This window comes from Pleurodeles waltl, chromosome 1_2 (assembly GCF_031143425.1).
Source record: "Pleurodeles waltl isolate 20211129_DDA chromosome 1_2, aPleWal1.hap1.20221129, whole genome shotgun sequence".
In the NCBI taxonomy this organism is placed as follows: Eukaryota; Metazoa; Chordata; class Amphibia; order Caudata; family Salamandridae; genus Pleurodeles; species Pleurodeles waltl.
The window spans coordinates 1,023,451,227-1,023,458,536 of record NC_090437.1 but is presented as its reverse complement, the minus strand read 5'-3'; positions in this window follow the sequence as shown (position 1 = coordinate 1,023,458,536).

Genomic DNA, 7,310 nt, shown 5'->3' with positions numbered 1-7,310 from the left:
ATAATCCCTCCCAAACTTAACAGGGTTTACCAGTAACTCAGGTATGGACACTAAAATTATGGCACTATCCCTCATACTGGACTCCTCAAAGGCCGCAAAGCTTTCACTCTTTCTCTGCTTTATTGACTTCAAAGCAGCCTTTGACAGCATCAATCGAAATAGACTTTGGGAGAAACTCAAACTCTGGCAAATCCCACAGCAACGGCTGAATGCCATTGAGACCCTGTACACCAACACATGGTTTAGGAATAAACTGGGCAACAGGTCAAACCTATCAAGGAAGATCCCAAGAACAAAAGGCCTAAAACAGGGCTTTGTCTTGGCCCCAATGCTATTCAATCTCTTCATGGCAGACGTTTCAACAGCGCTATCTTCAGTCAACTCCCACGCACCAGGACTGGGAAAGAAGCAACTGTCAAACCTGCTTCATGCTGACTATGTTGTGCTGTTCAGCAGAACAAGAGTAGGCATGCAACACCTCCTGAAATCCACGGAAGACTACTCCCTTGAGAACAGGCTACAAATCAACCACAATAAAACTAAAGTCATGATAATTGGCAAGAGATCCCTAAAGGGGGGTAACAAGCTGGGAGCTGAGTGGAAGTACACTTGAAGAAACAACAACCTACAAATATCTAGGCCTTCTGTTTGACCATCATGGCTCCTTTCTCAAACATAAAGACGAAATAAAAAAGAAGGGGAGGGCGCTCTCGGCTACGGACACTGTCAACAAAACTGAATAAGTACACACTCAGACCGCTACTAGAAGTACCAAGACCCAAGGTGGTTTCACCACTAGCCTATGGCAGCATCGCACTCCGCTGCAGAGACACAAAGGTCATGGATGCCACAGTAGTGTGCATCTACAGGCAACTGTTCAAGCTCCCCAGGCATACATCACCAGCACAGATAAGGCTGGAGTTCGGCCTTCTCAAACAGTCCCTACCAAGGAGAGCAGCTTTTACCAGCTTTTTTCACAAAACAAGGGCTGCGGCTACGAACACCATAATTCATGACATCTGGGACGAAATAATGATGAAAGCCCGCTCACCGGCAAGAATATACCTTGACACCTAAATAAAGCAGCTCGTCATCGAGAGCCCATGGACATCAGAGCTTAATCATAAACTTTTTAAATCTGTAACCAAAAGAACAATAAAGCTGATGTCCATCACTGAAGACAAGACAGCCCTCAAGAAAAGGCACCACGCCTGGCTAGTCCTAAACAGCTGTAAGATCCTAGCCCCCCCAATCATATCTGGTGAAAATTCTAACCTACAGCATTAAGAGAAAGTTCCTGCTTTACCGCTTGAGGGTTCTCCCAGTAGGAACACATGAGATTCCATGGCGACGACCACCAAAGGATGGTCTTTGCCGGCTGTATGGGTTAACACCCGAAACGGTACCCCACATGTTCTGCCTGTGCCCCAGGACCCTGGAAGAGCGCCATAGGCTTCTGAGGCCACTGTGGGTCCAACTTGGGGTCTTGATATGCAGGCACGCAACACTAATCTGCCCTAATTCCTCAACCAAAAACTGATGGTCCATACGGTGAGATATGTGGAGGGCGTGGAGCACGCCCTGGCCTAGTCACTCACGGCTTGCAACAAGACTTTGCAACAAGCTTGCCAGGAAGCTAACACTGTAAACTCCTAGCATCAATGTCACTTGTTTTGAAGAAAACTACTCCTGCGGTTTTATTCCTTATGAATCTAATTCTTTTAAGAGCAATGGTTTGAATGTATGCATTTTGTTTTGTATAAGTGCAATGGTTTTCATTAACCAGGTGCACTGGTAACAAATAAAAGTTGAAATTTTAGAAGGAAGAGGCAGTGGAAGTACAACTATACATGCCAACAGACCTGATTCAGGCAGGAAACTCCAGATGTTTCTGAGCCCAAAGGAGCTTTATTTTATCTGTCTCCTGCTAAAACCTCCCCTTTTTCAAAGTTAGTCAATGTGGAAAGCCAATCTCTCAGTGTTTTTTTTTCAAAATGTCCCTCTTACCAAGTTCAAAATGCTGGAAAGTATGGTACATTGGATCAAGCAGGGCAGGAGGAATGGGGTGGGGACATGGACTTGGATAACAGAGGGCAGGAGGGAGATTGGTAGGGGCACCAAACTGACCTTACAGGGCAGATGCCAGGGATTGCAGAAGCACAATACACCATACAGAACAAGGGGGATAGGAGTGCAGCACAACGGAGCACGGAAAGCAATAGGGAGGGGGCAGGGTCATGCACATGGCCATCAGACAGCAGAGGGGAAGAGGCAAGGGCAGCAAGTTGATTGTCTGGACAGACACAAGCGAAAGTTGCAGCATAACGGACCATGGATGGCAGGATGGTGAGTGCCGGGGCACGACAATGGATCAGGCAAGTCAGGAAGGTGGAGATAGGGGTCTGCACATGGAAAACGGAGGACAGGGGGCAAGGGCAGGGCAGAAGCAGCAAGCTGACCATGGAGGGCAGAGGGGATGGTCACTAGAAGCACAACACCCCATTGACGGCTACAGTGAGACTATAGTGGCACACACACAGACAGGGGAGGGTAGGTGGGAGGAGGTCAGGGGCAGCAAGCTGACCACACAGGGCAGGTGGGAGGGGCTGTGGCAGCACAGAAAATCATGCATGGCAAGTGGGAGGGTTTGTAACAGCACAACTGCCATGGTGAGCAAGAGGGAGAGAGCAGGGGCATGCTGAAAGGACCATAAAGGACAGAAGAGGGTGTGGGGGCTGGACACAGACAAGGGAGGGCAGGGAAAGGGGCCTCACAACAGACCACACAGGGCAAGCAGGAGTAGCAGTTGCAGCACAACAGAGCACGGAGGTCAGAAGGGATTGGTAGCAAAATTGACCATGGCGGTCAGGAGGGACGAGATAGGAGTATGGAACATGGACAGGCAGGGTGAAGGTGGCAGGGACAAGTAGCAGACATTTGACCAGGCTAGGCATGTGGGAGGGGCAGTGGCAGCTCAACAGAACACTCAGAGTGGATAGGGAGGGAGGTGGCATGTCCCTGGTACATGGTGGGCTAAAGGGAAGGAGCAGGGGCAATGCACACAGACATCATAAGGCAGGGGGAAGGAGGGTAGGTGCAGCAAACTAAGCACAGAGGCTGCGTAGGAGGACAATGATGGGGCACAGAATTGGGCAACAGAGGGCGGGGGAGTGGGCAGGGACATCAAGCTAAATGGAGGGCAGTGGCAACACATCGGACCATGCAGGAGGAAGGGACTGGTGTGAGGACTCGGACAACAGAGGGTAGGAAGGAGGTGGATGGTTCGGTAAGCTAACTGTTCAGGGCAGATGGGAAGGACAGTGGCAGAAAAACAGCCACACAGGGCTGTAATGAGGGATCAGGGGCATGGACTTGGACAATGGATGGCAAGGGGGGGAGGAGCAGAAAGCTTGGGAGGGAGTAGCACAATGCTAGGCCCTACTTCCAACCACCTCCCCCGCCCACTATGCATTGCGATGGGCATCTTACTAAAGGACAAAAACTCTAGAGAGTCACTGAAAAAAACCAAGGGTACAGGGACATTATAGGTAGGAAACAGAATTTTTTTAAAAACCTTAGAAATTTGCTAACAAAACACAGGTTACAAGGATGATAATGTTAGGTTCAGATTTTACACGCACAAAGCCATAGAAATTCAGCTGCTAGCATTATTTCAAGTAACTATAACTCATGCTCTAAGGTATCCAGTTGTGGCTTGTGGGAGTTACAGGGGGGCGGGCGGAGCGCTGGGGGTCAGGGGGATATTAATAAAATGAAAAAATAAATACAAAAAGTTACCTCCATGCCGCTCCTCCTTCGTCTCCTCAGCAGGCAGGCAGAGGCTCCCAGCCTGCCCTGCAGGCAATACTGACGCTGCTCAAACCTGCCAGGGTGCTCCCAGGCAGACTAGGAGCCTTTGCATGCTCTCTCTAGCCCAGCAACACAGTGCCGGGCTGGAGAGAGCCTAATGCGCATGTGTGTTTGGCCGGCCCGAGATGGTTGGCCAAACACACATGCGCTCTGAGGAAAGTGAACAGTGCACTCCCCTCACTGCATGTCACCAACAATGCCCCGCCCCTTTCACAACAAAAGGATAATAAACATTGTTTATATATATATATATATATATATATATATATATATATATATATATATATATATATATATATACACATATACATATTACCTAGTGGCGGTCACCCCTAGGTAGTTATAGTTAGGACCTAGTTTCTATTTAAAAAAATGTTTTTCTACTTGCATATACCTTTGGTACCACTTGACAAATCCTCACAAAACTTTCCCCCAAAAAATTGCCAGTCATGTCAGCTGCTGTCTGGAAAGTTCTATGGTGATCCGTCCGCGGGGGGCTGAGAAAAAGGGGGGTAACCCCAAAACACGTTTTCCCCATTCATTTTTCCATAGGGAATTTGAACAGCGATAGTGCCAAAACTACTGGATGGAATTTTACCAAATTTGGCATAAAGGTAGTCCCTGGTCCAGAAAGCAACCTTATTTTTGTTTTGGTGTAATTCCGATCATGTGTTTTAGTGAAATTAAAGAACATCCAAACTTGTATATATAGGGACGCGAAGGATTCGCAACCCCTCCCAATCTCATGCTGAGATCTGATTGGCTGATAACACTTCAACAACAGAAGCTGTTGAAGTGTTGTCAGCCATCTTGGGACGCAGTATAATAAAAAATACAAAAGGGGCCAGGGTACGAACACCTTGACCCCTTAACTCTTTTACTGGGGTCTCAAAGTGAGCCCCAAGGCTAAAAAGCATTTTTTTGTTGTTTTTAGAGCGAATTTGCGTTGGGGTCGCATATCTGCAGTAATAATTAAAAAAACAAAACCATGTAAACATGGTACGGCTCCTGCGCATGTTTTTAACTAATCCCCTCAGGTGGACCACCACCTCCCCAGGGCTGTATTATAATATGCGGGCAAAGCTGCCCGCCTCCCTCCAGCTGCCCCGGAGACCACCAGCTACCTGGGGTGTTATGTAACAAATTGCAGGGGGCACATACCCCCCCACTTTCCTGAGGACCACCACCTCCCCAGGGCATTGATTAAATATGCGGATGGACCCAAGGCATTATCAACATTCAATGCAAGAGGGCGGACCAGCCCCTCTGCTGCCCCAGGGACCACCAGGGCTTTAATAAAAGAATGAATGGGGTCCGTTTTGGACCCTTCACCCCAGGGACCACCACCTCCCCGGGTCTATCTGCATGTTTGAGGTGGACAGCATGGCTCCCCTTGCAAAGCCACTGATGGGCCTGGGGGCCGCCACCCCCCCGGGCCAGCTCCTGCTATGTCCCGGGCTGCCCACCCACAGGATGCAGCTGTTTGCTCTGACTTGGCGGGGGCTGCCAGCTCCCACCAAGTCACAGCAAACACTCCACTCAGATGAAGTGAGAGCTGTCAAACAGCTCTCACTTCATGCAAGCAGCAAGCACTGCCGGCTTACACAGAAGGTGGGGAGCTGGCTGTGGTCCCTAGCAATGTGACTGGGTGCCTTGGGTGCCAAGATTGGCCCTGGGGAGGAGGGCCACTTGGCCCTCCTCCCCAAAAGCAAAAACATTTTTAGGTCGGACCTCGGGGGATGGGGTTCCCAGTACCAAGATCGGCCTGGGTAGTGGGGACCGCATTGCCCCCCTCCCCGCAAACAAAAAATATATTTAGGCCAGCCTCTGGGATGGGGTCCCAGGAGCCAAGAGAGGCACATGGGGAGGGGAGACGCACGGCCTCCCTCCCCAAAACAATAATTAAATATTTAGGCAGGGCCTCAGGGGATGGGTCCCAGGGGCCGAGATCAGCCTTGGGAGGGGGGACGAGTGGCCCTCCTCTTCAAAACAAAATGAAATATTTAGGGCTGGCTCTGGGGATGGGGTCCCAGGGGGCAGTAATCGGCATACGGAGGGAAGCCATGCAGGCCCCCTCCCAGAAGATAGAATAAATATTGAGGCTGTGCCCCTTGGGGGTAAGGTCCCTGGGGTCGACATCGGCCTGGAGAGGAGGGAGTGCCTGTCGAGAGGGGGGTTTGGCTGGTTATAGGGGTTGGCCAGGGGAAGGGTTTTGGGTGGTTATAGGGGTTGGCAGGCCCTGCGGCCAACCCCCGCCATGCACAGCCATAGGCCATGCATAGTAGTGGTTGGATTAACATATAGTAATGAAAATTACTTTAAGTTAAAAAAAACACAGAAATTCACTGAAAACACAAAGGTCACAGGGAATAGTTAGGAAACAGAATTTTAAAAAAACATAGACATTTACAGGGCATTTCAGCAGTTATAGTTACCTGAGCTAACTATAACTTGCACCGCCTGTAATGCACAACACACATCCACTCACACACCCACTCACAGACCCACAATACCACTCAAACACCCAGTAACAAACCCACACAGCCACTCACACCCAAACCTACATTCACACACCCACTTAGACACCCACACACAGACCCACACACCCAGTCACACACACCCACACACACACCCATATAGTAACTCACACACCCACTCACAGACCCACAGTGTGGGGTTGGCTGCATGTGGCCAACCCCCGCCACACACGGCTGAAGGCTGTGCAAAGCATGGGGTTTGCTGCATGCGGGGGGGGTTGGGTGCAGGGCCTGGCAGCAGGCCAGGCCCTGTAACCAGCCACCAGCTGCACACGTCCAAAGGCCATGCACAATGGCAGTTGGATTAATGTATGGTAATTAAATGTCACTTTACTTTTTTTTTTAAACTAGAAATTCACTGGAAAAAAACAAAGGTTACAGGGATGTTATAGTTAGGAAATGGAATTTAAAAAACCTTAGAAATTCACTAAAAAAATAGAAATGAGAAAGCTGTGTATGGCGGGGTGTAAGTGATTGTATCAGAGCCTTTATGGGTGTGTCAATGGATCTAAAAGTAGCTGTATGTGTGTGTAAATGGGTGTTTTAGTGACAGTATGGGTGTCAAAATGGGGATGCACGTGACTGTATGGATTGATAAATTGCCATTGTAGTGGGTGTTTAGGTGGGTAACGGTGTGTGCAAGTGGCTCTGTTAGTGGTGGATACATAAGTGCGCTGTGGGTGTGGGTGTGTGAGTGGATGTGTGAGTGCCTCTGTCACTGTCTGACTAGGTGTCTGAGTGGCAGGATGGCTTTGTAAATAGGTATGTGAGTGGCTGTATGGGTGGGTGACAGTGTATAACTGGATGTATGGATGTGTAAGTGCGGGTGTAACTGACTGTCTGAGTGCTGGGTACCTGAATGGCTGTACAAGTGTGTGAGTGGGTGTGACAGGGTCTGCAAGG